The 6382-nt window shown below is 41.8% G+C and overlaps 1 protein-coding gene across 3 annotated transcripts in view; it reads right to left on the reverse strand.

Moving 5' to 3' along the window:
• Nucleotides 1–5774, reverse strand: part of chst15a (carbohydrate (N-acetylgalactosamine 4-sulfate 6-O) sulfotransferase 15a) — a 17380-nt gene extending 11606 nt beyond the window's left edge. For 2 of the 3 annotated variants that reach the window (XM_027032578.3, XM_027032577.3), the window contains exon 1: nt 5358–5774. The gene's annotated coding sequence lies outside the window, so the exon portion shown is untranslated. The remainder of the gene's footprint in view (nt 1–5357) is intronic. The other variant, XM_027032579.3, reaches the window with a different exon arrangement.
• Nucleotides 5775–6382: the final 608 nt, after the last annotated feature.

Below are 6382 nucleotides of genomic sequence, written 5' to 3' on the forward strand. Positions count from 1 at the left end.
GGCACAGAGCAATGTTCTGAACAAGTTTAACGATAAGTAGGCTATTGTTATAATGGATTCAGATTACAGTCTAATGGTTATCTCAGGGTAAAATGAAAGCTTTCAGAAACTAAGGGCACTTCTTTGGAAACCAAGAGCACTTCTTTGAAAACTAAGTGAACTTTTTGGGAAAATAATAGCTCTTCTTTCAATCTCTAATTATGCACTTTTTATTTCTTTTGAAGACCTCTCTCCTCAAATCTGGGAAGATCATTTCAGCACTTACTATCTCTCAGTAGCATTTCAGAAGTTTCCCTGGAAATGTACAATGCCAACTCCACTGGGAGAGTGAAAACAGAACCTATGACCATGAACCTAAGAAATCCAGATCACAGAACCTTGGACTATTGGATGAACTGTCCACAAACATTTATAAAGGATGTTGCAGAAAGAATAGCAGCCCATTGTCTTAAAATCCAAAAATGACAACTCAGTTGCCATCAAACATCCAATGAAGACTTAATTACATAAATAAAATCCCAAACCATTAAACCCTGTCTCTCTGGAACAAAGAGAATCATAAGTTATATGTTGTGCTATGCAATACATGAACTATTCAAATGTAAAACTAATATAACTTTATATTAAAATGTAAGAATTTAAGCTATAAATCAATGTAAGTAGTTAATAAATGCTACAACTGTAAAGTATATGTACATATCCACTTACTGAGAATGCAAAAATGTTATGCAAGGCACCTTTATAAAAGTTTTAATAGTGAAACTTTTATGTAAAACTTAGTTTTATGACAAATAGGATGGGTTGAGGGCAGTTGTATTAATATATAATATATAATATATATGACAGAAGGAGAAGGGCGGAGCTGATCTGGACTGACACATTTGGTACCGAACACATCCAGAGTGACATTTCAATTAACAGCAGTTACCCTCGGCAACTCAGTTATCAAGCTTGCTCTGTGCTCCTGGCGATGACACTGTCATGTGAACGTGCCTCTGTAGGGCCGCAGGAAGCAGAAGAGTTTTTTAAACAGGAGAATAAATGAAGGCTCTTGTCTTTCATGGGCTGGTTTGAACCAGCCACAGAGATGACCAAACAAGGTCTCTAATTACATCAGTACTAATGTTGTGAACTTCGCAAATAGGGCTTCTGAAAGGTGTGTTGGGACATGAAGCTATAGGCTAAGCAATTAAAATCAGTAGGCCTACACACACACACACACACACACACACACACACACACAGTAATCAGTCTGCCAAGCAAGTGTTAACAGAATCATCAGTTAACCTCTGTCCACATTTTACTTGAGGATCTAAATAAATAAATATCCATGGTCTTGTACTTGGATGGTATCCCAAAAGCATATTGGATTTAATATTGTATTGATTGTAGTAGTTTAACTGATATATATTCTTTAGCCCTTAGATCTTTAACCAGAATTCTGACGTCACCTTCATCTGTGCAGTGTTACGCTCTGAACAATATCACGCTAATTGAGCCCCTCAAAAGTTAAACAACATACCGATGAATGACTCAGCACAAGAGACATGGTGGTTTAGTCAAGTAGATATTCAGCATTACTACATGAAAGGGGCATGTGTAGAATGCTGCTTTAAAACACCGCATGTCCTGGACCTGTGACAGGATGGCATCAATGACCTCATCGCTGGCATCCGTGTCCACAATGACCCTCCCTGCCCGCCAACCCTCGGAAATGCCAACACCGGTGCCTCACATATCTGAGGACGGTGAATGCATGCTTATCTTTCTCTTCCCGTAAGAGGTGATGCAGTGGTGCAACTATGTTGGCAAACTGCCAGACAATACAAAATAACAGCAGCACAAAGCCAAGCCCATGAAGGTCTGCAGCTCACTGTCATTCCGTGGACTGGGCCACCACTTCGCAGAGTCCACATTCCCTGGGCCTGTTTCGCCTCCAATTCTGCTCACGTGTCCCAGGAAGTGCACGTGCTGCGAAACCCCTGCTGCAGGCTAGCAAGTGCATCATCAAAGCTGGTTGCATGGACCAATGCACCATCTAAGTAGATGCAATGATCCTTAAAGCTGCTAACAAACACTCACTCCATAAGGTGCTCCAACATGACCAGTGCCTTCTGAAGCCCGAATGCCATCACGGTGAATCTCCACAGTCTGGTGTCCAGCATGAAATGCCAGCTGTTATCCACCAATGCTGCCCAGGGGCTGAGTGACAGCACCATCAGCCCCGATAGCTTCAAACTACTTCTACCGACACAACACCAGATTTCAATGACAATAATTTCTCCCCACTACTTATGTGCAACCTCCGCCTCCCATTCTCCTTCCTATCCATGGACTCCTACACTCCTTTCTTAGATCTTCAGCATGGGGGGGCTTTAGTTTTTTACTGACCTGGTTCTCTGATCTCTTACCCCACCTCTGCCGTTTTGCGTTCAGTTTCAAACATCGGTCAATGAACTAAAACATACATATTCCATATTATCTGCTGGCGAACACGGATTCCAGCTCCAAATGTGTCTTTTTTAGTGATTACTATTTTAAGAATTGACAATAAGCCCCAAATCTGGACAACAGTATACCCTTGTTAGCCACAAAAGAGGCATGCAGAGATTTTATTAAGCACAGCTCGCAAAAACTTAAGTATAAACTTAGAATGAATCCACTCAGTAGAATGGGTCATTGTCCTGTGGTTCGCAACAACCCCCCCCCCCAAAAAAAAAACACAAACACACACACACACAGACACATTCTCTCTCTATCTCTAACACACACACAGGAAATGCTTTCTGCTAGAAGAACAGGGAGCATTGAACTTCTACACATGCTGTGAAACTAATTCTCACACTCAGGTTTGTGTAAAAACAAAACAATATGGTGCAATTAACCACACTGCGGCAGGATCACTGATCAAATCTCAAAAGTACACCACAACAGAGCTCTCATTCAGTTCTCTTTCAAATATTCCACTGACACAGCTAAATATGTAGGAAACAGGATCACTCTGCAAGTGTTGAGCTGAGCTCAGATCTTCACAGTAAGCGATGGTGGAATTGGCGCGGTGTCTGTCGAGGCAGGCCCTCTGATCTCTAACCCCGAAGTCTGAGTAGCCTAGAGGGCCCCTGTGGATACAGAAGCCACGAATTTGGATGCGGTGGTATGCAGCACTGGAGGGGGAAAAAAGTATCTGTCTCGCCAGAAATGCGTCCGGAAATGCGTCCGGAAATGCGTCCGGAAATGCGTCCGGAAATGCGTCCGGAAATGCGAGGAAATACTCTTGATTGAAGAATACATTTTAAACCCATTTTACACGGAGGTTGCAGGGCTCCAAGGCGCAGATACTCCGTACCACTTGTTGTTTCACACGATACACGGACATAATCCCAATAGTAACGAGGATGAGCTTTACGGAAGCCTAAACAAATATCCGTTAACCCTATATCGGTGAATGTTTTGTCTGTTATTTTTACGCTTTAATCTAAAACAGCTTTTTTTCCTGAGGCGTTTCATCATCATTTTCTTTCAAAAGGGTAACATACTGATGAATAATAAAGCAAATTAAGAAAATACATGTATTAATGCCTCTGAGTACACATACAGCCTGGCCAGCCATGTTCTGATGACTGGCCTAGTTTGTGTGATATTTACAGTATTTAACTGACGCTTTTATCCAAAGCAACTTACAATTATGACTGAGTACAGCTTGAGTAATTGAGGGTTAAGGGTCTTGCTCAGGGACCCAACAGTGGTAACCTGGCAGTGGTGGGACTTGAACCAATAACCTTCTGATTAGTAGTCAAGTACTTCAACCACAGAGCTCCCACTTCTGTGATATAGCGAGAATACTTGACTTTGTTCTGTTTCTACATCATAAACCATTCACGCTAGCATCTTTTCAAAACCTAGAAACATGGATATGAGGCATTTTATCAAAACATCGATGCTGCCATGATGTGTCTTAAGAGGAGACAAATCTGAAGGAAGAATACAAACAACATTGATCAAAATAACAAGCATTTTGATTTAAACCTGTGTGCCAAGAGCCATTCAGCTGTGAATCGATTAGTTCATGCCTAGTGATTTAAATGTCTGACATTCACTAGTGAATTATTTAAATGGAAGACAAGAGTATAGGGGTGTGTGTGTGTGTGTGTGTGTGTGTGTGTGTGTGTGTGTGTGTGTGTGTGTGTGTGTGTGTGTGTGTGTTTCTCTGTCTCTGTAAGCTATTCAGGGTTTATTCAGAGGTCAGGGCTATTCCAGAAGTGCAGTCCACTAGAGTCTACATTTCACTAAACAGACCTCAAACTCTAATACCATAGATGGAGTCGTAGTTAACACTGCTAAAATGCCTTTAAAAACATCCAATTGCTTTGAAGCTATTTGAGAAAGGTCATTATTGCCCAACACCTTGCTTAATGGCATTGACAAAAGGTAATATTCGAACTAAACATTCATAACTGAATCACTGAACAGTGATAATACTTCAGTCTTACCCAGTCTGCACTTGTGCATGTGTGAATGTTCTTAAAATGAACACCTGTCTGTGACCAAAATTCTAAAATCAGATCAGACCAAGAGTATAAGTTGGGGTGAGTGTGTTTTTGTGTGTGCGCGCACGCGTGTGTGTGTAGGGCTAAGCTGTTTTTCTGATCTCTGGCAGATCTGAAATATTTCCGAGGAAGAATCTCCGACAGTCCGTTTCTGTTTTCCCAAGGACACATCGCCAGAGCTAAAACTGCAACACAGTGTCTGCTTTGCGCTGACAACACTTTCCTGAAAAAACCTCAGTCATTAATATTATGATCACGTCCTCCCATAAAACCACAAAGTTATGTCAACAGATACCATAACGACTACAGTCGTGGTTCGTACTTTCCACTTTCCTGGCGCGGTTGGTAAGTGATAAACACTTTTATCTCCTAGTAGCAGCTATACGCCCGGAAGCTAAAACATAATTAAGATCATCTTTAATGCAACACGAGTCACGTCCAGCACAGAGGGAGCTAAGTTTGAAAACGGGAGTGGGTCGCGTTACGCGGGATTCCCGATGCCGCAACGCTCCATCGTAAAGTGGGCTATACTCTACGCAAGGTGCAATATAACGAACACTGTGAAGGGTGGTGTAAGGCAATAAATCAGTCGATTAAATTAATCTAGAGAATACATTCTACAAGAGTGGGTTGTACTGATGTAAAAAAAAAAAAAATGGTATACCTTTCGTTGAATATAGCCAGTTTTAAATGAGGATAGACGGACATTAATCAGCTTAGTTATAACGAAGTCACTGGTTTTCATGAACCCCTATCAGAATTTTGTTGCAATAAATTCATATTATGACAATAATACCGAGGTAAACTTACCTTATCAACCTATCACATCCTCGCGTCACGTCAGACCTTGGGCTAGACGGTCATTCTGTCACGCGTAACTGAGTAATGAAGCCAGAGAAAGCAAAGCTCGCGTTAGTAAAGTTTCCTACTGTCTCCGGCTTTGACAGCGTCTGCCCTTCTGTTCGAAGCTTTGAAAATGTAAAAATCTCTCTCTCTCTCTCTCTTTCTCTCTCTCCTTCCTTCCTTCTCTCTCTCTATCTCTCCTTCTCTCTCTGTCTGTCCGTCACTCTCTCCTTCTCTCTCTGTCTGTCCGTCACTCTCTCCTCCCTTCTCTCTCTCTCTCTCTCTCTCTCTCTCTCTCTCTCTCTCTCTGTCCGTCACTCTCTCTCTCTCTTTCTCTCTCTCCTTCCTTCCTTCTCTCTCTCTCTATCTCTCTGTCTGTCCGTCACTCTCTCCTTCTCTCTCTATCTCTCTCTGTCTGTCCGTCACTCTCTCCTTCTCTCTCTCTCTCTCTCTCTCTCTCTCTCTCTCTCTCTCTCTCTCTCTCTCTCTCTCTCTCTCTCTCTCTCTCTCTCAGCAGGGGGCCTTAACCAGAGTGGGTGGATGCGGCTGCATCTGTGCATTACTCAACAGTTCTGTGCTAACAAAAAAAAACCGTAGTGCTCAGGAGACGGAACTTTTTAAAAAAAAGTAAATATGTTGAAATAATATGTTGAAATGTTGAAATGGTCATAAGCATTTACAGCAGGGATTACATGTCATACAGTGGACTATGGAAAACAATTTATACAAAGTAAATTTACAAAATGTACGAAGTGCATATTCAACCAGTATTTCCTGCTATAAACGGTCTTTATAACGTTTAGTCTGGTCTGTGGTAACGCAGTAACCATTTCACTGAACTGAACTGAACTGAACTGAACTGAATATTCACTTTATTATTCAACTGCTCAACATTTTCTACGGTATCATCTCAAATACGGCGAGTAAAAGGTCTAGAATTAGTACGCGCAACTAGAGAGGACAGTGCTTTCCGTCTGAGTGGACACCTCTTA

Source organism: Electrophorus electricus, chromosome 10 (genome assembly GCF_041902795.1).
Source record: "Electrophorus electricus isolate QZ-2024a chromosome 10, ASM4190279v1, whole genome shotgun sequence".
Taxonomy (NCBI): Eukaryota; Metazoa; Chordata; class Actinopteri; order Gymnotiformes; family Gymnotidae; genus Electrophorus; species Electrophorus electricus.